The sequence below is a fragment of the Haemaphysalis longicornis genome, unplaced genomic scaffold (genome assembly GCF_048455015.1).
Source record: "Haemaphysalis longicornis isolate Haplotype H1 unplaced genomic scaffold, Haemaphysalis longicornis Haplotype H1 scaffold_6, whole genome shotgun sequence".
In the NCBI taxonomy this organism is placed as follows: Eukaryota; Metazoa; Arthropoda; class Arachnida; order Ixodida; family Ixodidae; genus Haemaphysalis; species Haemaphysalis longicornis.
Window position 1 is genome coordinate 17,970,583 of NW_027526407.1, and position 26,923 is coordinate 17,997,505.

At 47.2% G+C, this 26,923-nt stretch overlaps 1 long non-coding RNA gene across 1 annotated transcript; it reads left to right on the forward strand.

The window, feature by feature from the left end:
• The first annotated feature begins 1,739 nt into the window (after positions 1–1,739).
• Positions 1,740–25,083, forward strand: LOC144141421 (uncharacterized). The gene is made up of 3 exons (XR_013316591.1): positions 1,740–1,927; positions 24,711–24,867; positions 25,001–25,083. It is a non-coding gene; the product is annotated as an uncharacterized LOC144141421 (long non-coding RNA).
• The last annotated feature ends 1,840 nt before the right edge of the window (positions 25,084–26,923 follow it).

Here is a 26,923-nt window from a genome sequence, read left to right on the forward strand (position 1 = left end):
GGAAAATCCTTGACCTAATTTGGTACGCTTGTGTCTCACGGATTATTGAAAAAAAAGTTGCGCACGAAATGCTGTAATTATGAAAAGGATAAAGGGGTGTCTTGTAGATGGTGGGTAGTTTTTTCTGCCCCAAAACACGAACTAAAACATTTAGGCAAAGTTAGAATGCCACTTTCCACGAATATAAATAGCAATGGACATGAATGTTACTACGCTAAAGAGAAATTTAATACGTGTGCTCACATTACCACCTGACCTTCTGCATTGGTAAACGTATTAATGAATGTTTGCAAGTACACGCACAGAACTGTGATGGCTTGAGGCAGTAACCATTTAGGCAGCCAAATGATTGCACTCATTTCAGGCCTTCTAAAAATTCAAATATTGTATATTGTTTTGTTTTCATTGTATAATGTTTGGCCGTGATATGGTTGGCTGCACGTGTTGAAGCACATGAGTTGTGTTCGAATGTGCACACAGCAGTTTGCTGCGGCAACAAATTATAATAAACAGTAAGTCTTGAGAGTGCCTTTCTGCTGGAGGTAAAACAGGGAATATTAATTGGGGTTTTCTTTTGTATGCTTGCTGTATGATGGCTGTGGTGCAAATGCTGCATGCGTGGTCAGCAAATCACGCCTACAAGTGATGTTGCACTCATCAAGTTTGGGACACGGAGGCCGACAAAACAATTTATTGTACAAGGTACAGGACGCAGACCACATAGCATGCACAAAAAAGTACGGTAGTGCACTAAAGATTTTTTCCGTCAAGAATTATCTGTAAACATCGCAGGTTGACAACAGCGGCGGCGTATTACAAAGCGGCGGACGGAAAAAGTGCTTCTTTTTGCAAAAGTTCAAAAAGATTCGAACGATCTTTATAGTTCGTTGCAAAAAAAGGCAATAGTGATCTTCTTTTTGTCTGCCCAGATGACGTGAGCACTTGAATATAAATGAGAGCAGACTGGTAATTTTCATAAGAGTCGTCAATATTGGCATATTCTTAGCCGACGAACAACATCACTTCTGCACAATCTTCAAAATCGCAATCGATTATCAGGAATCTCACGCTTCTTGCCAATTTTGTGCTTAATTTCTGTAGCTGAACACAAACGTTTATCACTAGAAACACAGCGGATGCCAAACGTTTTATTTTGTAGAATTCAGAAACAAAACAAACATTTTCCAACACAGAGGTAACTAACAAAATGCCATACCATTTGCTTTATTATTAACACTTCATGGAGATTATAGCACTAGTAGTTTTGCCACTGCGAACAAAAGATGACAATACACCCCCGGCCCCTTACAACTACCTGACTGCGACAGAAATACTTTATTAATAGCAAATGTTGCCAACAAGACAGCTGTGTTTTTTCATTTTCCCATCTGTGCAGTTCATCAAATTTCTGCTAAGGTAACTGAATAAATGCGCCGAGCGAATACTTGCACGCGTGAAAGAAATATTGCTACCACTTTGCATTGCAAACTTGGCCACCGGGTCACTTTTCGCGCGCACAGAAGTGACGCATAACATGAACTTTTCAAAACATAACTTTATGAATTTCCCCAGTTTCAAAATGTGGGGCGTTGCATTGACCATTCAAGGATGACATTTTTACAATCTTCAAAGACCTGCGGTCTGTCTTTAGAAGAACCGAACGGTTTTTTTTTTCACAATGTTTTCACAAGCATTCTTATTTTTGTATCTGCGCGGTGTTTGCAATTTGCAATGTTTCATTTACCGTGAAGAACAGATATAGGTCGTAAAATCAATTTTACACCCACTTGTTGAACAGTTCAAGATGTCTAGCAGTAATATGCTCATGTTCTGTTCGTTGTCTGCTACTATTTTGGTGACAGCGTCAAACAAATCAAGCCGTTTCCCGGACCCTCCTTCAAGTCTTCCACCAATACCTCCATTCTGGGTATGATTTCGCCCTAATGTTTATATTGTCTTTTCATAAGAGCATCTTTGACACTCGCCGATGAGAACATTTAGTGTATTGTGAACTTAAGATGTGTATAAACACCTTGTTCGGCTTCCTAGCATCACTTCACTATGCTGTTCTCAGAATGTATTCTGCTAATATGATGAACATTCATTTCATTGCGCTTAGGCTGACCACACAAATGCTTGTTGTACTTGGTCTGTTTATTGCGAAACATTGTTCACTTACAATCTAAAAATGTTTATTGTGAACATGTCAAACCCATGTGAATATCACGCTCAAGCAGAACGTTTTCTTGCAAAGTATACAAGCCCTCCTTTTAAGGACTTCCTAGATGTTGGCACTTGTTACGTGGGAAATGTTGCTTACAATATTCCGGGCCAGAAAACTGTTCTTCAATTTTTCCTTCAATGTGCTTGTTGATATTATGAATAAGATGTGCCAAGTTTGCCTGTTGTACTTCAAGTCCATCAATATTTTCCTTCTTCGGAGATTATACATGCGCATGGTTAGGAAAATGACTAAAATTATCTCATCTCTGTTACTCAAGTGCTATATGGGTACAGTGAATTGATTAGCATCTCTACAAACGAACATGTTATTTTTCTGTACGGCTACCAACTTTTGTACCACACTGCTCATAAGAGTAGATTTACCGAAGCCAAAAATATTGAACTGGTAATGAGAATCAAAAATGGTTGCTATCGTCCCTGCGCAATCAGTTTTTTTTCTGAAATGGTTAGAACCCGGTGTGGATACATACACGTCGTAGCGAAACATGCATCTGTGACTACTCAATGAGCCTCTAACCACTGATATTCACTTCCAGCTGCAGAAACTTTTATTTGGTTCAAAACACAAAAATTTTGCTTTATTGGAGTGGCGTTGAACCTACTCCTGTCTGCTTGTATGAGGGCTCTTTGGTACGCTCAACTATTGTTGGGCTCTTACTTCATTTTACCTTGTTTTTTTACGGCACAACTGCCAAGTAGCGTTAGTAAGTTTTCTCAGAATGGTGCTTAAGCTTCTGCCTGCACAGAACGATATAGCTTGAGTAGAACGTAATCCGTGTTTTTTATGGCACAGGAAACAACAAAAATACATAGTTTTCTCAAGCTCTCCCCATGAAACAAATACAAACTGGAGATTGCATACTCGCATACAGTATTATACAAGAACGTTTTACAATTCGCAACGAAGCAATATTGCCACAGCAAGACTCCCCAGAAAGGCATAAAAGCTAGTGTATTTCACCCATGGTATCACCCACCAAACAATATGTACACAGACGAAGCTTCAATTGTACCTCAGCGAGCGTACGATAAACATGTAAGAATGTGTAGCCCAAGTGTACAGGTACCAAAATGAGACAGCGTGTGAAAAAACGCGTCCGCACAAGATAGTGTGCTTGGCATTGTAAGTGTCCGACGCGGCAATGTAGCTGAGCACACATTTATTGAGTTTCCGAAAACTGTGGCATGGTAGCATAGAGCATCGTAGGGAGATGTACTGCTTCATCTGGGTGCAAACCCTGTTCCCCGCAGAAGGCGGTTGAGAATGATTACATAGGGAGATGATGGCGTCGATACAGGGTGGCACCCGCCCGAAACCCCCTGCGCAGTAAAAGTTAAAGAACTAGTTTTTTTAAAACGCCGGCGGGGGGTGACAAACAGCAGCTTTTTGTGGTACTGTAGGCCTATGCGGAATATTAGGACAAGCTTAGTAGTCTGTACAGGAACACGTAAATGTTTACTGCAGTCAGAAAAAGTTCAGTCAGCAGTTCTTTTTCATATCCTGCAAGGGTTTCACAGATCGGTAGAAAGTGGTCTAGGATTGGAGTGCGACCCAGAAAGCACTGCGGAAGGTGGGGCAAGCTCTACAATGGTTTGTTGGGCGAACTTCAGACGTAACGCCATGGACCGCGAAAAAATGAAGCCTGGCGCAGCTCAATCACAGCCAACGTGCGGGTTTGACTGGGGTTTGGTGTGACCTTTGTGGCTTCTTGGCGGTCTGGAGAGCTTGTACTACCGCGTTTCCACCTGTAATTTATGGGAGGGCCAGCGTAGAGCTCTGATAACATGCACATGCGTTTTTTATTTCTACGTGTATGTGAGCTCCCCTGGTCTTCTTGTTAGGCTGCCGGGTTAGCTCCTTTAAAGACGCCTACCGAACACTACATTGAAGCGTGGTGTTCGTCTAGATCTTGTAACATGTCTTTTATACCTCCTTAATTTGCCTGACATGGCTTACTGTGTTTTTCGGTGGCTGTTGTTGGGAGGCCTGGCGTATGAATGTAGACCGTTACAGCTAGGGTCTTCAAAAACACACACGAAAGCGCGGCTGATGAGATTGGCTTACGATAGGTGTGTTTCACGTTTCTTGTGGCCGTTCACCCATCGGAATCATGGTGTGACGCTCGCGCATGGAGGATTTCTTAACTTCGCGGATATGTTGGGCTCCAAAAGTCTCCAACCAGTCTGTGGCTGCTGAAGCGGCAGAATCCGAGTTGGCAAGAGGGATGTCGGAATCTTCGAGTGGAGTGGTCCAGAAGATCCCTGTCACCCGTGCTCTGTTGCGGAGGTGGTACAGTTATCCGGCTACAACCACCAAACCAGTCGCAACTAGGCTGTGTTCGAATAGCGGACGCGACAACCCGTAGTGATGCGTGTTGATGTCTGAATCAATTTTACGTAGTGATAGAACAATTCCAGTCGTGCCGCAAGACGTATCTAGTGCTCGCGTTTCTTGACGAGGCGAGGCTGGGCATTCAGGGGAAGTTTTATATACAGGTGCTGTGGGATTGCGTCGTTTTTACTAGTAAAGGGACCAGGGTAGCCATTGTAAGGCACCACAGTCGCTTCAGCGAAGCAAGCCGACCGTGTGGAACCGCTCGTCAGTGTAATACCGGTGGTGGTCAGCGCAACATGGCTGTTCAACGCTTTCTGTCATTCCGTTGGAGTGTGGCTTGCAAAGAGTACCTAGCCACAAGGACGTTTTTCAGATGGCAATGTCTTGAACGTGCAGGTGACCTTTGTGAGGCATGCCATGCCTGTGATACTAAGTAATTAAAAATAGCAGACGATGCCTATTGCGAAGCTCAAGATGGAAGTAAATCTGCATATGCAAGTCCGTTCATTTCTACGAATATTTCATGCATACATGAAGTTTTGCGTATCGAGAAATATATTGCAGCTAAATGCTCCTACAAAGCCAGTGTGTGCAGCCGATTTAGGAATGCTGCGGCGCTGGCCTTTCAAAGTTGATGACGAAACGGCGTCTTTCACAAGTGAAAGAACATGTTGGAAGGGTGCAGTTAAAAGTTACTCCAAAACAGAAATTGTGATGAACGACACTTCTGGTAGTTCCTTAACTGCCGTAGAAACGTGTTTACCTCAACAGAAATTTGCCAAATACAGTAATCAGGCATCGCCTAAAGAATAAATACCGCATGATAGTCGAACGTCATTGCTTGTCGTGGGAAAACATTGGTTTACAAGAATTGCACTGGTTGCTGGCTGGGTGGTTGATGGTTTTTCAAATAAAATTCCTGCGTGGCTAAAGGACGACCGACAGGGGGTGCGGAAAACCTGTACTCAGTTTCAAAACTGATTGCTGAGATCGTTTTACGAGCTGCAACCTACGCCTGAAAAATACTGCACTCCTCCGTCTAACGACGATGATGGTTTTTTGCAACTCTGTCTAGTTTGGGTATCCTTGGTTGGCTTCGGATTTAAAGTTTGACTAATGGAGGTTTGAATTTTAAAAGCGCTCACTTTTCTCTTGCGATCACAGCGTCTTTGTCTTTGACCATTACCCATTTCATTAGGCATGAAGAAAGCTCCAATTTCAAACATTGTCGTTGCTAAATGGAAGCTGGAATATTTTTCTGCCTATTTTCAACTATCATGCACCCTTCTCCAATTTTTAATGGCTTCCAGAGTGTCGGAAATGCGTTTGTGCTGCACGAATGGTGCTGCTGTACTTCTTTTTCTTCTTTAATACCTGGTGAAAAAATAGGAGAGGTTGACGCTTTATAGAAGCGCCGGCTACTCCTTCTCGCGTAAGTTACTGTTCGTAATAGACATTTCAAGAGTCTCAAACTCACTGGCCAGTTCTTGTACTGGCTGCTGTACTTGTATTTGACGCACCTAGCACCGGGTTAGTGGTTTCTTCACGATGCATGACATGATTATTAGGTGGGCCGTAAACAACACGTAAGTGCTAAAAACACAGGCTGAGTTTAACGCTGCCACGTTTTTTAACCATCGGTGTCCGCCTTTATTCCAAGCAGGTGGTTAAATGGGAATAAGATATGGGGGGGGGGGCAGTGAAGGGTGTTTGAACCTTGGGCTGTTGGGTGGTTGAATACCTGTGGCTCTTGATAAAATGACCACTACAAACGTGGGAGTTCCCTTTGGCGTCTCAGGCTTCCGTGCTGTCACAGTGTCGCTCACCAACACCGAAGGCAAAAATCTCACGGCTACATAAAGAAAGTGTAAACTGCCGCGACGTTTCCACTGCCACACAGTTAATGAACTCGTACGCCAGAGCGTCTCGCTTCTAAGCACACGAATCGAGTCATGGCAGCGTTAAGGATGCGTTGATAATCGTAATCATTGGAAGCGGTGAATACAATTCAAATGAACAAAAATTACTACTAACAATTATAGTTTTATTCGTACTGAGATCGCGCAGAGCAAGGCGCGGAGTGCCGAAAAAAGCAGTGATGTCAATTCAGCCCATATCTAAGCTTAGAAGCGTGAAATGCGTTTTCGTAGCCATTATTGCAGTTATAAAAAATGAATAGTTGTAACAGTAGTTTTATTCGTACTCATAACGACTGGAGTCAAGCGAAGGTCGCTGCAAAAAGCGCTCGTGTCACTGTATCCCACAGGCAACATTAGGAGCGTCCGACAAGCTTACTTAGCCGTTATTGAATCTAACAACCAACCAAATCCGTCTAGACTACGATTCACAGAACTTATGCGCTCACAACACCGCCAAAACATTCAAAGCATCGAAGCAAACATGGCAAACAACGGGCTATGGGCTGCGTAGTGAAAGGCATCCGCTCATTTCACTAATGAGGGGAGCACCGAGGGGTGGCGCCACCCTTCCAGTGGCGCCACTCTTCCAGTCACGACAGAAATAGGAGTGTCAGCAGAACCCACACTGCGATATTTAAAGATGCTGCTGGATATGCCATAATTCTCGAAAACAGCCTTCTTAGGACCATAGTGAGATCTGTGGGCGTGATTTCAGTAACCGCAGCTGTGCAAGAAGCCCGTCACATACTCGCGTTATTGCGAGGTGGTAGCGCAGCGGTACGCTATACGCGTTGGTTGATAAAGATGGGGTTCTGGAGCAGAAAGAAGGAAGTGCCATAACGACGTCGAAACTTCTTTCCGGACCTTATAACTCTGTGACGTGTGGATGTACGCTGAGAATTTCGGCTCCGACGCATTGTACAGCGGCATTGAGCGGCAATGCCGTAATGCTAGTGGTGGTAAGTGCAGAAGCTGCTGTTGTCATTTTCGTCAATGGGTTTGGATATTAACTGGAGACGGCGTCGTTCAGGTCGTCATACGCACCGGAACCAGCTGCCAGCAGCTTGATCTGGATAATGAAGTCACCAGGTAACTTCTGCAGTGTAAACTGGTACTTTATTTGTGGGGACCACAAGTCGTTCAACAGAAATGGCTCTCCAAAATGACCAACCAAATGTGAGTGGTTTGCGACGGAGCAAGACGTAATGAGCCCTCGTATATCTGAGAGGTCGGATAATTTTCGCCTCAAGCCATTGTCAGTGTTGTGGCGGGGAGAGTAATAGTGCGCTACCATGACAAAGCTGATAACGTGCGGGCTACGAATTGTAGACCGACGAAGCTGTGTGTCCAAGCCGCTGTTATTTAGGCTGCCGCGGTTCTTCTAGGGTAAGGATAACCAGCGTTGAACGCAGTGCTTTTCCAGACGGGTGCCATACGTGTTATCCCCACTAGCCAATTTATATTAATGGTAGTTGCGGTGCTACTGAAGATTATGGCGTCGCTACTGCTTTATAAATCACCGTAGAATTGGCAATTACAGCATCTTCTCATCTTCTGAAGTCAGAAGTGCTTAAACAAATATAATAAAGAAGTCATATAACGATACCTCACAAGAAGATTTCTCGGAAAGAACGGCCATGAGTGTAAAAACAGTGAGCAGTATCACCCATAGTAAATTTGTGCATTTTGAATGCATAATCTGTGTTACTAAGGCGCGGGCCTAAAACATAGAAGAGGTCACGAAAGAAATGCAGGTGTCGCAAGAATACAGAATATTACCTAGTTTTGTTGACTGCGAATGCAAGTAAATGTAAATGAGACTATTACAAATAGAGTGCTTAGTAGGAAACCAATAGCTAGGGCATGCTAACATGATTAGAGGCCGCCCTAAATTATGCTTTGGGTTTGATGTTTGAACAGTAAGTGTAAAAGAGGAAGAAGGGCTGCCCGTCTGGCTAAAATGAACTCCCATGCGTCTCATGACGACTATGACAAAAACGCAAAGTTTTCTTGCCTGCGAAAAGAAAATGGTGAATTGCCCAACTCAAGGCTGCTCTAATGAATGTCAAAAGGTAAACAATCTAAATGAAAACTTTTCGCGAGTGAAAGACGGAACTCATAACCGATAAAACGAATACCTCACGAGAAATCGTGGCACCTCGCCTCTTCACCGATCATGTCTGAATGCCGTTATCGCAAAGATGCGGCCGTCATTACGCGAGAACCTAGGTTAGACTCCGACAACGGAAGGGTATTTTTCTTCTGTCATAATCAATACATCAGCATCATGTGCTCTGCCATTGCGTGAAGTTGGGGGTTCCTGCATTTTGGTTTGCTCACGACACCGCTGTCTGTGAGGGGAATAAAGGTTCGCTTTAAAAATCAGGGTGGAGAAAGTACACGAGATCACGAGTCGTTTGCTGTCTTAGAAACTCGTGGAAATATTTCTGCAAACAATAAATATTTCCCGCATTGCCAGATATTACAATAAAATTTGCTAACGCCATTCCTGAAACGAATGCCCATGAGAACAGTAATGTACACTTTATTTCAATCTTTACTGCAGAGTGTCAACGTTATTGTGGCATTGTCTATGGTTCTTTACTTATCTTCACACCACTTATGTTATTAAACTCAAGCTATTACAACATGCAAAGTTTGCTTTATTCTGAGTAATAATGTATTCGACGAATCTAGGGTTAACACGATAGTGAGTCAGTTTGTTTTACTTTACCCTTTTTTTATATTCTTGCACTTTTATTACGCGGTTTCTTCAGTTTGGTACTCTGCTTTTTTTAAGAAACAAAAATACCATTTAGGTTCATGCGTCTGCAAAACTTTGCACTGCATAAAAACGCAAAACTATCGAAATAAGCATTTTGTGTACCTTCTGGCAGTGATACAAGGCTAGAGAAACAGCCCAACTGCAAACACTCCTCCTTTGTCGGAGGCCCGCCTGTTCACCTAACATGCGTTTCTGTATTTGCCGCGGAAAGTTCTTCATGAGTGCCAGGCCTGGATCCTTCGGTTCGCGGGCCTTCACATATCTCCAAACGTGGACCACATTAGCAAGCGCCAGAATCGGCGGCACAGGGCTTCGTGAACTCGGAGCCCGTAGCGCGATCTGCTCTGTTCCCGCCACTTCAGGCGCCAATGCATTCAAATTGGTGAACATGAGAGCACGCGAGAGATAACTGAAAGAGCGATGAGCAGCGCGTCCTCGAATGCCAAGGTGGATGACGCCTGGTGCCTTTTCCGAGGGGCACGCTTACGTGCCCTAGGTGCTTTTTCCTGGTATTCTTTTTTGTTTACTTCAAGTTGCGCAACCAAAAGCGCAAGTCTGACCGACGCTGGGCGCTGTCCACGAGGCTCACGATCACGTAAGCTGGGTATTTTTCTTCGTATTTTTTGTGAACGCCACCGCACGAAATTCAAGCTTAACCCGATTTGCTCTTAAATTTCAGCGCTTTCTTCTGTTAGATGGAACGCGTCATTGATGCTTAGGTGACCTCCTTGATCAGGCTGCAATGCCACGGCAGGTCTACCTTGTCGAATCCCTTTTGCTGTGCTCGTTGGGTGAGAGAGAACAGAACGGGGTATTATTGATTGCTAGGCACGACGTTGTTGGCAGTGTGGACAGGATATATTCACCTCCAGGCGAGATACTTGAAGCGTGATTAGGAGAGGTATCTGATAAATGCTTCACTATGGAGTGGTTCTTATGGAGCGCCATTATCGGCATTGTTCTTAGGAAAGACTTTGTTTGTGCGGACAAAAATTTTCTTGTGGCTAGTGGAATACGGTACCGCTCAAATAAAGGAGCCGGCGCTAATTCTCCTGTATTGCCCTCGTGGCTACCCCTAAGGCAATCGCCACTTAGATTACCATTACCAGAGACTGCAAACAAGCTGGCCGACACTGCCTCTTAGGAGGAACACACCTCGGGTGGTCTATTTCTCCAAAAAGTTACCAAAAATGCAGAATCGTCATCTCAAAACCCGGCACTTTGCTCCATCCTTAGAATGAAACGGCATATGCAGTGGCTTTGGAGATTTACTCATGCGCATTTCGTCAAAAACAACTGACTTGGCTTCAACTGCGAACTTCAGTTCTGCCTTGTTATTTAATACGCGACTGATATAAGCATTGTTTCAATTACGTGTATTTTAATCCATCTCCGAGCTACATTTTGTGAACAATGCCTGCTGCAGTAAGGGTTTCAGCTGTTCTAGCTTATTTGAGATGATTATGTGTATTCACTCTATCTTTTGTCTCTGCGTTAAGAAAAGTACAAATGTGAATGACGTCGTTGTTTCCTCCGCAACATTCATTGCACCTTTAAAAACACTAGTTACCAAACTAGTAAAACAACAAGGTATATCACACAACCAGCTACGCGGTAGTAGTGATTCAATGTCTCTAAACCTGAATGCTTACGAACCAAAAAACGTTTAAAATATTCGCATTTTGCTTGGTTTGTTTCGTTCCTTCAACTATTTCAAGCTGACAATAAAGCAACAGAAATCTCAATTCTTCAATAATAATCTCACACAGCAAGGTAGGCAAACTAACGAGAAATCCAGTATTTACCCGCTGCGTCTAATTGCATTCCTGCATTCTAATAGTAGTTTCTAAAATAAAGACGCCAAATACGTCAATCTGAGTGGTTATTTGTCTGCGTGTCACTGGTCAACCTCCATAATATCGCAAGTCGGGAATCTGAGCTCTTCTTTTCTACTTAAGTCTTAATTTTATGGTAAATATGCATCTTGAATATCATGTAGAAGCTGTCACGTACACAGCTGTCTTCAAGAAAAAAGTTTATTGGAGCAAATTTATGCTGCCCTAACAACTCATCGAATACACAGGCACCGAAGCCGCGGCAGCAGTCAACAAAGTGACGTGCGCAGGCGAGCGTCGTTGGGTCAAACACCATGACATCCGTGGTGCGGGAGTTTATCTTTCGATGCAAGTATTTCTCGAACCGTCGAATTACATCCAGAACACTGTAGATCAAAGAAGATTATACTAGACTGTGAATGTTGGCTCGAAACGCTCTCCCTATAAAAACATATAACATGTACTGCAAAAAGTGAGAATAGAACAAGCGCTTCACTTCGCACAGAGATAACACTCACCGGAGGTGGTAAAAACAAAACAGGTGGTAAAATTCAAATATAAAAGAGTACACCCGAGGGATTGTTCGCGGTATTACCCCTCCCCACTAAGAATGGAGCGACACGACGCTAAATTACAACTGCAGTGCGAACCAACAAAAATCCGTCATCTTGCGTAGTGACGTTTTAGGCGAAACACGTGGACGACGCCGGCCCGCGTGCGTCGTCGTGGTGTTCCAGAATCACCGTCGGGGATCACCTTGTAGGCAAGTCGCCAAAAGTCGCGGTATCAGGTATGTTCCAAATTCCGTCGCAGAAGCTTCTCACTGATTTCGCGTCGTCGCATTGGAGTCCATACCCACACATGACACACTGGGTGGTACCCGGCGTATCGGTGTCAGAGTTTGTAGCGTCCGGAACCCAATAGCTGCTGCTTCGTTGTATCTACTCGAGCCAGCTAAATGGGCCTAATCCACACGCGGAAGGTATCCTTGTACTTCGGCATTAAGTTTGTCGTCTTCTACGTGCGCAAGCCTGGCGCGGAGTATCGTATTCGGACGTAATCTGTAGACAAGCCTGAACGGTGACATCCTTGTAGTTTCTTGAATAGAGGTGTTGCATTCAAACTTGACATACGGGATCACTTCGTCCCAACTCTTATATTTAACGTTGACATACATAGGCAGCATATCCGCAATAGTCTTGTTCAAACGTTCCGTTAGTCATTCTTCGGTGATCCGTGTTGCTGTTGAGCAATATTCCTTGCATCCGCTCAGCACTGAAGGCCGTTCCGCGGTACGTGACTCGGACTTGAAGGCTCCATGTCGCCGCAGAACTTGGTATATGAAAAACTTCGCTACACCTTCTGCAGTCCCCTCCGCAAGAGCGGCGGTCTCTGCGTAGCGCATCATGTAGACACTGCGATAATTCAATTGTTCTCGGTATATGACCTAGAGAACGCACCCAAAAAGTTCATTCCAATCTGCCGGACGGGTCTCCATGGGACAGGCAATCGGCTGCAGAAGTCTGGCGGGTATTGTCGGCGGCGTTTTTCGTAGCTGGCAGTCACAGCAGCTACTGACGTAGTGGGACCTATCGGTTGTAGTTGGCGACTTCACTTTGATCCTTCCAATAGTGCGTGCAGTCCCGAAATATCCGGACGACGGGCCCTCGTGGCACGTTTCCAAAGTTCATCGCGAAGGTCTGCAGGGACGACTAAAAGTAATTCGTTCTCCTCCCGGTGTTGAACGTTTTCTTCCTGAGGACGAAGGTATTTAGGCTGAATGCTGGTAAGTTACGTTTGAAGGCCCTAGGCACGGCAACGTTGCGTCCTTCGAGGTAGTCGATTATGACGCTGAACTAGGGGTCGGAAGGGTGGTGGGCGCCGAGGTCGCTCTCCGTCACGAGTCCGAACAATGCGCCGTATTCGTAGGAATGTTGTGGTGTTGGGTCGACGGGGGCACGGGACAGGCAGTCGGCCTTGGAGTGTTTCTTGTCAGGCTTGTAGACCATTCTAACATCGAGTTCTTGCATGCACAAGCTCCACCTACTCAGACGGCCAGAAGGGTTCGTCAAATTGGTGAGCCAACACAGCGCATGGTGGTCTGTCACAACCTTGAACGGTCTTACATACATGGAAGGGCGAAACTTTCAAATGGCCTATATGATAGCCAGGCACTTTTTCACGGAGGCACAGTAGTTTTTCTCCTCCTCTGACAGACCGCAGCTGGCATGGTCGACTACCTTTTCGCAACAGCTTTGATCTTCCACGAGGAAAATCAACCCAACCCTACATCACTGGCGTCCGTGTGTTTTCCTGTTTCGGTGTTGTCGTCGAAACCAGCGAGCATGGACGGGCTTTGAAGGCGTGGTTGCAGCCCGCATAATCCTTTCTCTTACTTTCCCAGCTGAAACGGGTGCTATCTTTCGTCAAGCGTGTCAGTGGCTCTGCAATACGTTCGAAGTTTACGACGAAGTCCGCCATGGATGCGACGACGTTCGTTATCGATGAAGTTTTCGCGTGGCGAGGCAGGACTCCTGCGGCGTTGACGACGTGGCCAAAAACATGACTTCCTTGTAGGGGAAGCGGCAATTTTCAGGCTATAAGTACGGATCGCCTCGTACGTACTGCTGGCCTCGTGTACAGGCTACATCCTTGCAAGGTGTTCGTGAAAGTCCGTGCAAATACCACAACGTAGTCGAGGAATACGAGGCAGGTGTGCCACTTAAGGCAAGATAGAAGTGTCCATGACTTTGAAACACTGCTGGTGCCATGACTACCCCAAACGGCATTACCTTGAACTCTTATAGGCCCTCCAGTATATGAGTGCAGTCTTCTTTCGATCTCCCTCGTTCCCGTAATTTGCTAGTAGCCTGTGTTCAAGTTCATTGATGAGAAGTACTTCACGTGGCAAAGGTGCGAGAGAATTGTCGATTTGTGGCATGAAGTAAACATAATTATGGATGATTTGTTCAGTCACCGGAATTTAACCCTTAACCTCAATTTGCCGTATTTTTCTTGACGAGTAGGACTGGAGCAGCCCAGGTCTTTTGAATGGCTGTATATTGTCATCGCTGAGCACGTCGTCGACTTGTTTCCGGATAGCTTCTCGCTCGTGTGAAGACACGTGCTACAGTGACTGTCGGATAGGTCGGGCTCCATGTCGGTTGTAATTCGGTCCTCTGCTAGGGGAGTCTCCCGTAATTTTGAGTTTGACGTAACCCACACACTGCAGGCACCCAGCAAGTTAAAAAAAATTTGTACCCGGACATTTGTACCCGGAAAACATGTACCCAGAGCCACCTTGCGGTGGCTCCGGGTACATGTCGAAATGACGGGCCAGCTTGAAAGCATCTGTGTGTGCGCGTTCAAAGTTTCCCACCGCGTTCACTTGACTTGTTTCTTGCGTTTCTTCGAAAGACGCCATTGCAGCTCCCTTGTTTGGACGATTGTACTCCTCGGTGAAATTAGTGACAAAAACATGGGATTAGCATTGGTTAATTCACGCAATGCATCTTGCGACATAGACACCACGGCCGAGAAGCAAACTATGGTCACTCTGTATGATTGCGTTGACGTCAGTAGCAGCATCCTGACAGTTCACAGTGATCATCAAGCTCCCGCTGGGTGGCAGAGCAAAGTGATCGCCGGCAATCCTTACAGCAGCACGTTGTTCGGGGTTATATTCCGGTGTCACTGAGTAATCGGAGGAAAAGTTATCTACATTGTCTGCCGATCAATTATTGAACTGTTGCCTGTAAACAAGCCGATTCCAAAAATTACGTCGCGGGAGCAGTTAGGCAAAATATTGAACATGAATCCACGAGTGCTGGGAGTTACGCACGTTGGTTACTCCCTTGGATCTAGTGCCTACAAGCCTGCAGCAGTACTTCCGTGTCTAGATTAGGTAGACTGCTGTAGTGAAGGCTACTGGCACTCTACTTCCTGGCGTTGTCTACACTGTGTGTTCCTCTCAACTGTATGCACAGTATACTGTAAGGACACTATTTGGAAAAATGTCCTTCCAAGTACAACGAAGGCATTGTCTGTCAACTGTCCACTTCTTCAATAAGCCCTTTGGACTGATGTTGGCGCCGTATAGCAGCGTAGAGGGCTGGTCTGAGTCGCAGAACAGACTCTTGGGCTCTATTGAAGCGCTAGAATTTTGCACCGCTGCCATTGGCGGGATGCCGATACCTTGCCTTCCACCTTGTGCTTTCGGATGAGCTTGTTCCTTTTGCTGTCACCTTCGCTATCTTCTCTGCACTCTACATCAAAGACAAGGCGGTTCAAAAGCGCTTCAAGGTCACCCTCAAATGAAGCCGCTCTGCCCTCAAATGAAGCCGCAGCTGCTCTGCCGACGGAGGCCTCTCCGTCTGTCAGCCTTGATTTGTACGAACTGTGCGCTATCGGTCGGTGGTAAGCAATCATGATGCCTGATGTCAAGGCTCATAGTAGCACGTTTGCCATCATCGTAGAGCCCATGCATGAAGACACTCGTAGAGCCACGAGTCCCCGCACATGACACTGCTTGTGTTTCAGCAGTCGCCATAGTCCGTCAACGACCTTCGATGGCACCGCTGATAAAAGAGAGCGAAGCTGCGCCAAATGATCCTGCACAATTCGGCGGTTCTCACCGAAGCATGGCGAAATGCTTTCTATGACGTCTGTATAATCATCTTCTGTTAGTTGTAGAATGGCAATCCATGAAGCACACATGACCCACCAAGCTGCGGCTCAAGATAATGGAAATTCTCTTCGTTGTTGAGGTTGCGGTTTTCGTCGACAGCTGCCGTAAACTGCGTCCAAAATATCAACCACTTCCACAACCCGCATTCAACCTTTGCAGCAGCAGCGTCGCGAGGTTTACAGAGCCTCCATGTCAATGACCCTCGTCACTCTAAGAATCAGCCATAGGGGCTGGGGCTGCCGGTCCAGACAGAAAATGACCACTTTGAATCGATTTACCCTTCGCCTTACGCTGGCCGACCATGCTTTTGGTGGTGTCGTCGTACTAAATCATTACTGAGGACTTCGTTGTGAACTATTTGTCCAGTGTAGCATCTTCAAGCTCGGCATTCAGCTTGCTCAACTCATCATTGTTCGACTGCAGCCGCTCTATGAGTGAACCCAACGTTCCCACATCATCCAGCACCATCTTACCTTCGTTTATATGCCTTCTGTGTTACTGCCTAGGAACCGTCCTCTTGTCTTTCAGCTTGTGCATGCTAAGCTGCCTCTACCGGGTAGATACAGTCGCCGATTTCACTTCGTTTGGTTTTTCATCTGCGACCTCGTGGCTCCGACTTTGTTCCAGGGGTCCCAATCCCCAACAAAATGTCCGATAAACGACTCCAACATTAGAAAAGGAAATAGTTACTGTATTTTTCTTGAAACTGGTGTAGAACTACTAGCTAGTACAACGGCGTCCACTGACCATCGTCTGTCTCACCTTTTTTTTGTCCCTACCGTCCTAGAGTCATGTCCTCTTCTTCATTTCGGTTACTTTGCTGTGTGCGACACAATATTTCCTTACTCCTGTTGCCACGAAATTTTATTCCCGAGAGCAGATTTGCTTTTCCCCTGATAAGCAGTACCGTAGACTGCTGAGGGCGCCATGGCTGCTGGCTGGTCACCGGTGACCATTTCTCGTCAGCATCATGGACGGGGATTGTGGGCCGCGCCACCATGTCCTCCGAACCATGATCACAAGAGCGGATAGAGGAGCCTCCGGTACTGTTCCAACAAACCGCCGTCGCGGTGAAGAAAGCTTCCTCGCGGTCATTACGTTCCCACCACTGCCCAGTTCTTTTAACGGTTCGCGTGATCCGATTCGTATCGCCGGGGCGTCGATCAGAGTTGGATACCTCTAGAATCTCTAAACACAGAGGATATACAAATGGCTGAAGCTGTACGGCAACAGTCTTGCATATGAAACGGTGCAAATTCGCGACGTCCACCCACTGGCGCTCTGAAAAAGGAACCCCCTAGCGGCACCGATGTCTACATCATCGGAAAACACCAAGCTGAGTGCGTCCGGGACGGCCGCAGTCTTACACATTTTGATTGCGAGCTTCTTGGCGAACTCCATGTCCCGGCCGGGAGCATATTTCCGACGTCGCTATGCTGGCTCCTGAGGGCACCCGGTCGTTTTTGTAGCGAAAGCTACAATACGCTACGTCGGTCAGTCTTCGAGGGGTGACCAGATTTGACATTGAGAGCTTGAAATCACCTTGAAGTGACCTTGAAATCACACCCGTTCCTGTAGTGCCCAGTACCGAGCAGCAACCCGATATCGCGGGGATGTAGGCCCAAGGCGAGAGATAGGCTTAATTTTTTGTGAAACCTGGGTTATTAACCTAGAAAAAAAGGCAGTAGAACACAAGGACATCCGCTAGTTTAAGGAATACTTTAATATAAAGAATGTTTAATATAAACACCAAACACAAACAATAACAAACACTGGTTATTAGCTGAAGTTTACAAAAGACAGAATGATAAAACTAGATAGGCACCGGTGACATTCAAGGCCCACGCAGATATGGAATCTCTTTAGGATGAAGACAAACGCTTGCTTGGCTGCCACATGTATCCCCTTTTTCTGTAATGTGAAAAGGTTGCATACGTTCGCGGGGCATTTGTTTACGGTGCCTAGAAAATGTCGATGGCAGAAAAAGTATTGAGACACGACGGTTTGCGTGGCCGTTTATTCCAACGCTCGGGCCAAGGAAGAGGATCAAGCGGTGATGATGATTATTTACAAGTGATGATGATGCCCAGCCCATCGGGGCTACCACTGATGATAGTTGGTGATTACGAAGAAGTGCCGGTAACATAACCCAAAGTACTGGGGATGTAGTCACTGGGTCTCACAATTTCCCTCCGCGAGCGGAAGGGGCCTCCTGGCCGCGAGTCAGTCGCTGGTACGGCGGTTGAATGGCTTCAGGCGGGATACATGAACTATTTCAGTGCCACGGCGACGGCGGTCTGTAGGCGGAGTTACCGGCGTGATGCGATAATTGACAGGAGAAGTCTCTTCTAAGAATTGGTATGGTCCAAGAAAACGGTGGAGGAACTTCTCGCACAGTCCGGGGACGCGAACGGGTGTCCATAGCAACACTTCATCCCCGGGACGGAACCGCACAGAGCGATGCTTCACGTCGTAGCGGGTTTTCCGTTCGTGCTGCCGAATTTCTGTTCGACGTCGCGCGAGGTCTCGACAGTGGGCGAGCCGCGAAACGTACTGATCATGCGATGGTGCATCAGAGGCGACAGGAGCATAGAAAAAACTGGATTCAAAAGTAATCGATGGGGAGCGGCCAAAGACGAGAAAGAACGGTGAATAGCCGGTAGTCTTTTGCTTTGCGGAGTTGTACGCGAAGGTTACAAAGGGTAGGATAACGTTCCAGTTGCGATGATCAGGACTAATATACATGGGGAGCATGTCCGACAGTGTTCTAAGAAATCGCTCAGTCAGACCATTCGTCTGGGGAAGGTAGCTGGATGTTGTTTTGTGGGCCGTGTTCGAAGCACGCAGAAGCTCTTCAACAACGGTTGAGAGAAAAACCCTGCCGCGGTCGCTCAGAAGGACGCGTGGAGCTCCATGGCGCAAAATAATGTTGTGCAGGATGAAGTCTGCCACATCTGCGGCGGTGCCAGAGCGAATAGGCGCAGTTTCGGCGTACCTAGTCAAATGATCTACAGCCGTAACTATCCATCGGTACCCAGATTGGGTCGCAGGTAGCGGTCCATACAAGTCGATGCCCACGGTCTCAAAGGGAGCCGAAGGACAAGGAAGAGGCTGCAGTAGTCCGGTCGGAGGAGTAGTCGAACGTTTGCGGAGCTGGCAAGAGGCGCACGAGCGGACGTACTTGGGCACAGCTGCAGAGAGGTCAGGCCAAAATTAGCGGCTACGTATTCGCTCGTATGTTTTTGCGACGCCAAGGTGCCCAGCGGTGGCCGCATCGTGATATTCTTCGAGGATACGACGTCGAAGTGGACCAGGTGCTACAGGGACCCATTTGTTGCCATTGGGATGATAATTTTGGCAGTAAAGGACACCATGGAGGAGTTGAAACTTGGCGAGTTGAGGGCGTGCACGGCTGGTCGGAGGCGGCACATGGCCGTCGAGGTAGTCCATGATGGGGCGGGATTATGCGTCTGCTCGCTGTAGCGAGGGCAAGTCACCGTGTCTAGCAGAGCTAGGGAAAGTGATGGGTGCCAAAGGGACATCGTGGTCGAGGCTTTCCTGGAGAGCAGTCGACGGAGAAGACAATGGGCAACGAGACAGAGCGTCTGCGTCCGTATGCTTCTTTCCGGATTTATACGTCACGGAAAAATCATATTGTTGGAGGCGGACAACCCAGCGTCAAGGCGCACAGACAAGTTTTTCATGGAAGATAACCAGCATAGTGCATGGTGATCTGTGACCACTGTAAAGTGACGACCATGGAGGTAAGGCCGGAATTTTCGAACAGCCCAAACGATGGCAAGGCGTTCCTGTTCTGTAATGGAGTAATTCTCCGCGGGTGCCAACGAACGATTAGCATAGGAAACGACCCTCTCCCGGAGTTGAGCCTCACTTTGAAGGAGAACAGTGCCGATTCCGTGGCCACGTGCGTCTGTGTGGAGGATAGCGGGCTTGCTTTCATCAAAGTGGCAGAGTACCGGGCTAGACGTTAAGGCGGCATTCAATGCCTCAAAGGCTTGTTGGCACTCATTCGACCAAACGTAAGCTACGCCGGACTGTAGGAGCTAGTTGAGGGGAGCCGCAATGGTGGCAAAGCTCCGGACAAAGCGTCGGAAATACGAGGCCAACCCGAGAAAACTGCGCAGATCTTTTTGTTGGCATGAACGCGGGAATCCGACAACAGCAGCGATTTTGTCGGGGTCGGGTCGTATCCCGTCCTTGCTAACGACATGGCCGAGTACCTTGATATTTTTGGTCGCAAAACAGCATTTTTTTTAGTTGAGCTGTAGTCCAGCATTGGAGATGCACGTAAGCACTTGGTCCAAGCGTTGGAGATGCTCAGCAAATGTCGAGGAAAAGACAACCACGTCGTCAAGATAGCAGAAACAGGTCTTCCAATTTAGTCGTCTGAGCACTGAGTCCATCATCCGCTCAAAAGTTGCCGGGGCATTGCACAAGCCGAACGGCATGACATTAAATTCATATAGGCCGTCGGGAGTAGCAAACGCCGTCTTTTCCTTGTCGGACTCGTGCATCGGTATCTGCCAGTAACCAGAACGCAAGTCAAGGCTCGAAAAGTATTCGGCTCCTTGAAGGCAGTCCAGGGCGCCGTCGATCCGGGGCATAAGATACACATCCTTTTGGGTAATTTTGTAGAGGGCCCTAAAATCTACACAAAAACGCACGGAACCATCCTTTTTCTCCACCAGGACGACTGGGGAAGACCAAGGACTGGATGAGGGCCGAATAACGTTACGCTGCAGCATGTCCTTCACGTTCTCCTCAATTACTTGCCGTTCTGATGAGGAGACTCGGTACGGGCGGCGCTGAACAATAGTTGATCCATCAGTTTTGATGCGATGCGTAGCTGCAGGGGTGCGAGGAAGGAACTTTGAATGGGTGTCGAACGAGGCACGGTGCTTGTGTAAAAGTTCCAGTACTGAGGATTTCTGTGATGGGGTAAGGTCCGGACCGATGGTGACCGCAAGAGACCACGTAGAGGAAACGGTCATGGAAGGCCCACTGCCTGTGGAAAGAGTACCAGACGGAAGGATGGACACGTCGTCGGCAGAAACAGAAGCAATCGCACAGCCTTGCGGGAGCAGAACCGCTTCGGAGGTCGTATTACGCACAGGGATAAAGGCGCGCCCTCGGGAAAATCGTACCAGACAAGCAGCTACTGCAAGACCTCGTGAAACGAGGCGGCCGTACGGAATGGCCAGCACATCGCCGTCAACGATTTTGCCAGCGGAAACTGAAAGAATGTGCTCTTGGCGGGCGGGCACAACGTGATCGGTACGTAGCACCAGACGAGGCATACTTGTTTCCGGGACAGCTGAGTGATGAACGTCTGTGATGCTAATAGCAGGAGTGCGGCAACAAATAACAGCGGAAGTCGACCAAAGAAAGTCCCAACCAAGAATAAGCTTATAGGGGCACTCCGAGATCACCGCACACTGAATGTGATGACACAGCCCTTCGATAGAAACGCGTACCATGCAGAAGGCAGAAGGTTGGATGGACGTGTCATTCGCACCACGTAATAAATGGCCACTGCATGGGTTTTTACCTTTCGTAGTCTCTTACAAAAGTCAGCTCGAATAATAGAAATACTTGCTCCAGTGTCCACCGAAGCTCCGATATCGTTACCTTCAACTGATACTAACAACAAGTTCGATGGGTGTTCTGGAGGAGTTGCTAATGTACCGATAGATGCAGTTTCCCCTCCAAAAACTGCATGACTTAGTTTTCCGAGAGGTGGGTGGGGTCATGCACGAGAGGGCGAAGCGGAGACACAGATCGTCGAAATGGTGATGGGGAACGACGTTGCGACGCACGAGAATTGGTTGGGGACTCGGAAGTGGCAGAAGGAGAGGACCACCGTGGCGGAGATGGGTAACCCCTCTGGCGGTAGTCGTAACGAAGGTTTGGTCGGTCACTTTCGTACGTGTCGTAGCCACGTCGCTCATCAATTAAACGCCTCCTACAGAACCGCAAAATGTGCCCGCGAATTCCGCAGTAGAAATACACCGGCCGGTTGAAAGAGGGCTGAGGGCGCTGCGGTCGCCAAGCTGGATAGTAAGGCTGCGGCCCAGGCACCGGGTTGACCGCTGCCACGTAGCCAGGAACTGGTTGGGCGGGGACGCCTGCCACGGACAGAGGCGGCCTGCCAGCCACTTCGGAATAGGATGGCGTGACTGGAGGAGGGGTAAGATCTGCGGGAAGTCTTCCGTGAGTACACGCGGCAAGCTCCTATCTAATGACCTCTCGCAGGTTAGGTGTAGAGGAGTAGGGACTGGTAGAAGAGACGTGCACAGAGGTGCGGCCGTCAAGTTCTTCCCGGATCAGTTCGCGTATTAGAGCTCGGAGGTCCTCATCGCCGCTGTTCCGGGCCATGGTACCCTGCTGGAGACGGAGCTACTGAAGGTCGTCCAGGCGTTGGCACGTTGTCCTCACATCCGAAACGGTAGTCGGATTCTGAAGGGCCAGGTCATTAAAGGCGAACTGGCCGATCCCTTTCAAGATGTGGCGCACGCGATCAGCTTCCGTCATGTCTTTGTTGACCTTTCGGCACAGGGCAAAACATCTTCAATGTACGACGTGTACGTCTCGCACGGTTGTTGGAATCGTCCATCCAGCTTCTTTTTCGCAATGTCTGAGCAGGCCGAGGAAGAGCCAAAAATCTGGCGCAGCTGCGTGGTGAAATTCTCCCAGTCATCAATGCGGTGCACATTGTTCCGGAACCACGTTTTGGCCACTTCGTCCAGGGACCACGAGTCGTTTTCAAGCTTCGCGCGGTCGTCCCACCTGTTAAAGGCGTTGACGCGTTCGAAGGTATCAAGCCACTCGTCAACGTCCTCATTACGAAGGCCAGCGAACATCAGTGGATCCCGCTGGCGGCTGGTGACGAAGTACGGTGGGACGGCGGCTGAGCCCGCCCCACCGGTTCCGCTGCCGGTTCCACTGCCGGTACCGCTGCCGGTTCCGGTGGCACGTTCCGCTGTCATAGGCATGGCGTCTCGCATCAAGCGACGACCCGAACGGAGCTCCAGGGGTGCACTCAGAGATGGAGGACGAGGGATCAAGAATCACGCTCCACCACTTGAGAGACGACGGTTTGCGTGGCCGTTTATTACAACGCTCGGGCCAAGGAAGAGGATCAAGCGGTGATGATGATTATTTACAAGTGATGATGATGCCGAGCCCATCGGGGCTAGCACGGATGATAGTGGGTGATTACGAAGAAGCACCGGTAACATAACCCAAAGTACTGGGGATGTAGTCACTGGGTCTCACAGTATGTTTACATCCGCTGCACTCGGTACAACGCGTAGACGGGATGATGGGGCCCGTAATGACAATTCACGCTCGGAAACGCACATTGATTCAACTTGTGTTCCTCTTCCTTTGTCTTTGTTTAGGTTTGCGCTGGTTTCATGCGAGAAAATATATTTCTATGTAGCCCAGTTTGCAACCCTTCCGCTGTGGGGGAGGTGAGGAGGGAGCGTAGGCGTGCGGTGGACCGGGGTCGCCACCTGGCGGAGTGCCCGGAACGGAGCAGCGGCCCTTTACCAGGGAAGAGATAGGTGGCTTCACCGCAACGGCGCGGGCACGCGTACATTGCACATACTTCAATGACCGTGTGTTCATTGAATATTGGGAGGCTAGCATAGATACAACGCAGACAACTTGACCAAGTCTCGAATTATAACCACGAGTAATTTGAGCCGAACCAATGAAAACGCAGTAGTGGCCGCAAGTTTCGCTATTTTGCCGTCTTGGCGCCACGAGTACGAGGCTCCTCCAATTTCGTTATATGAATAAAAGGGCGCTTCCCATAAAAAACCTTCCCTTAAACGTCGAGGCAGTCGGCGCGGACTTAAACCCCAAATCTAACGTCCGGTTTGCTATGCCCGCTAGTAACACCAATTCGGTCGTATACGCCATATGCGGCGAATACACAGTGGTTGGTGGAACACGGACGAATTTTCATGCATTTCAGCGAAATGAACATAGGCGAGGCGATGCGCGGAGAGGTTCATAATAACCTTTGAAAATGTTAAACCACGTTCAAGGGCACACAAGCGCAAAGCGAGCACTGACACTAGCGCCCGCACTCGGAGCCGTCTCTATTTGTTTACTCTATTTCTTTACGTTGACTTTTAGATTTTGTGCTCTATTATAGAAACGAAATTACTACCTGCACAATTACTTCATCCTGTCGCGTCGATAAAAATGCATATAATAAAATATTCCAAGCACAGCCAATCTTAGGGACCCGGAGTAGCACCATTAAATCCGGAAGCTTGGAGTGTGATGTAGTCACTGCTGCGTTCGGTTGTATTTGCTCACGTTAAAATTGAACATTTCGGCCCGCTAATTGTTTTTGTCACCGTGCATTAACGACCTGAAGAAGAACGTAGTACCCGAAAATAACTGAAATAAAAGCATTGGAGGGGCATTTTAGATAATGCTTGCGGAAAGGCAGGCAGCTCAATCTTTTGTGCGGAAGAAACTATTTTTTGCCGATCCTTTGCCGCCTCGCAGGTCTCCTGGCAATATAACCATTTCTGTATATGCTATTGAGTGCCCTCGAACTAATACTCCATGCAAGGGGAGTGTTCACCCTGCGCGTTGGCTTGCTAGCTAGAACCCTTCATGGGCTCCATGTCAAACCGTTTCGATTGAGCATGCAGGTAATTCGACAAAACCGCACCACATTTACGACTGCTGGTACGCTGGCCATGAGCATAACCTTGCGTCTTTTATATAGTACAGGATATAATATTATGAATGAGTTTTATATTGTATCATTTTAGGTAGAAAAACAGCTTGAACGTACACCTAACACGAAAGCGTGTGTGTATTCTTGCTCCTAATTACACTTCAAAATGCTTCTTTTTAGTTTTACAATCAGCAGCATATGACTGTGTGGACCTATAAGGCAACCGAAAGTAAAAGCGACGGTGTGTATTGTGAATGGGAAGAAGTAATTGGAATCTCAATCCAAAAGAAAGCTCTGATTACAAAGTAACGAGGCATACGACGAGAAATTCCCGTAGGTAAGATGGGCTGTTTGTGAATACGTGTCCATATTTACAATAATGTGCGTATTTACCTATCCACAGCAAGGCTGTATTGCCATTTTGAATTGCTAATTACACAGTCCTAATTTCTGAGGGTTTTTGCTTGCAGTAGGACTAAAAGATACCTAGGGTTCATTTCTCCACTTTATAATCGGACGACAAGAAAAGACGAGCATGCCGCATTAGAGCTCATAAATGGTAAGTCGAATGCTCATTTTTCGCATAAAAGACGGTAGGGTGCCAAACGTAAGAGAGAAGCAGCGATGTAAACATTTAAAATTTTGTTAAAAATAGGACGGTCACGTCGCTATGGAATGATCGTAGTTTTGCTGAGAACTGAAAGCGCACTGGTAATGCATAAAGCGGGAGCTGAAGGATGCTGCAGCTTGAATATTAGGCGAGGGATTTAGTACAGTGAGAAGAGAACACATGTTCATGCGAAGAGTTTGCATTTGGCGTGTAGTGATGCGCCTATCGAGGGCCTGCACCGATGCATCTCAGTAGCTGTGCGTTATGCCCAATACAAGTGACAGTCCGGCCTTCAGTGGCATTCTTTAAGCACTGCGGGCCCCGGCGCCACGGACCGCCCAATGGTGCCTGTACAAGATTTCATTTTCTAATGCTCGACGCCAATGTTCCTTCATTGCCATATCTGCCGTCGTGTCTTGTTGCGCGTAAGCAAAGGTGTTTCTTCTTTCGGGCATTATTTGTACTTCTTAAAATATTACACGTATACCAACGTGACCGCTATCGTTACCCTATCGACTCTCGAGAGCCATCTAGAACGTTCATGGGTCCCCAAAACAATGTGCCGCAATGAAACGCTGTGTTTTTTTGTCAGGCCAAGAGTCATAAGTGAGACCAACATCATCCTTCCAAGTCCTGTGCTTCGTAGAGAGACGACCCTACTCTGGCACCGGCCAAACTTTTGGTCGACCACAACCTATGGGGAGAAATGGCCGTTGCAATTGAGCTTATCACCATATAAGTACTATATACGACCTTCAGAGGCACTTTTTGAACAAACAAAAAAATGCTGAAATATCTTTTTGGGGAATTCATACCTTTAATGAGGAAAGGAGAAATTCTGCGGAAAAGTTTCGAAGTAGTCAGCTGAACAAAATACGCTTAGAGTGACTTCCAATGCTACGTGTTTCATAAAAAATGGGTAAAGAACTTGGGACAAATGTATAAAAAAAGCAGCACGGTGAGTAGCACCTTTTGTTGGCTCATGTGACGAGACCAGCCTTTCAAGATACGGCGACCACTGAAAGAATGGGCAATGTTTTAACTGGGGAATTTTTGAGGGGGATTGTCACCTATAAAATATTTTGTAAGTTGCAGACACCCAAGCGAACCAAGTGCATCTAAGTGAAAAATTTTGTCTCTGGATGAATACCAAGACTAGCTAGGAGCCTTGGGCAGTGTTTTTACTGCCTCTGGTGTAACATGGCTACAGGTACGCGATCTAAAGACAGCAAAACAGGATCGGTTACTTTAGTTTTCTTGTGCAGAACCACCTAAACAAATTAATAGATATGCCGCAAGTGTCCTAAAGTGATGTGAGGCGGATTGAAAACGTTTATTAATACATTTACACACTCTGGAATAATGTTAATGTCCCTGGAAACAAGTCAATAAATCTATTGTTCCATTCTTTATGCCTTGATTCTCAGGCCTTCTTTAAAAATGATTCTAGGATACCACCAGCGTTCAAAACTGTCGGCTTCTGCGTTAACATCTCGTCCAGTTTTGGTGTGAGCAGAACAATTAATGGCGTGGAAAATTGCGGCGAGTTGTTACCTTTTTCCGACACAAAATCGTGTGGACGGATCTCTTTATATTCAATGCGTCTTTAAGTACCATGGTAAAATCAAGTGAAACCCTAACCGAACAGAAAAGAAGAGGTGTTTTCGCTCAATCTTTTGGCGTGGCGCCATATTGATGCAGTCAGAAGATGCTAATTCGCTTCTCGCTAATAAGCAAGATGCTAATATGCCACTACGCTAGATTAGTATTGCAAGGCAGAAAT